Below are 910 nucleotides of genomic sequence, written 5' to 3' on the forward strand. Positions count from 1 at the left end.
TGGAGTCTGTTCCAACTTATAGCGACCCTGCACAAGGTTTCCAAGGTTGTTAATCTTTATGGGAGAAGAACGCCTCATCTTTCTCCCATGGAGCAGCTAGTATTAGAAAGCTGTAAATACCCTTTTAGGAGGATATCAGCATTTCTCTTTTTCTCTTTCTAATGTATATTAATTTCAGTGAAACACAGCAAAGTATCACCCTTCTTATCTCTATTCTTAGTACACACAAAAAACCCTATAAATACAGGCTTTGTTATTGTTAAGTGCCTTCAAGTCGGTCTGACTCATAGAGACTCTGTATAGGGATTCCAAGGAATGGTTGATGAGTTTGATGCACCGACTTTGTGGTTCAAGTCGATCTATTTGTCCAGTGTTTATCCCACAGTGCCACACCAAGACTCCAAATACTCTAAGAAAATGGAATTATATCATGTGTATTGTTTTACATGCATTCTTCTTTTCATACTTAAACCATCAGGATCCAAACAGGAGCAAGGGCCAAACAATATGAATTATGTTCATAACTATTTATGAACTATTATGTTAATAAATAGTTAGGAACTACAACTGGGGATGGGAATAATAAAGAAGAAATTGGAGTCCAGAGCTTATTGAAATTACCTTGTTCTTCATTCATTTGATTACTGAATTGATTGGAAGAAGCTACAATCTTCCACCACTAGTCTGACAGTTTGTGTTACTGTGGTGGCTTGTGTATTGCTTGTGTGAAGCTATTTAAGCAATATTTTAAACACCAGCAGTGTCATCCATGGTGGACAGGTTTCAGCGGAGCACTCAGACTAAGACAGACTGGAAAGGAGAGGCAGACTATTTTTAAATGGTTATAAAATTAAAACCTTATGAATACCAACATAACTTTGTCAAATATTTGTTGTTGTTGTTAAGTGCC

At 36.7% G+C, this 910-nt stretch overlaps 1 pseudogene; it reads left to right on the forward strand.

Moving 5' to 3' along the window:
* Positions 1 to 910, forward strand: part of LOC102822989 — a 186,422-nt pseudogene that overhangs the window by 98,085 nt on the left and 87,427 nt on the right.

This window comes from Chrysochloris asiatica, unplaced genomic scaffold (assembly GCF_000296735.1).
Source record: "Chrysochloris asiatica unplaced genomic scaffold, ChrAsi1.0 scaffold00001, whole genome shotgun sequence".
NCBI classification, from domain to species: Eukaryota; Metazoa; Chordata; class Mammalia; order Afrosoricida; family Chrysochloridae; genus Chrysochloris; species Chrysochloris asiatica.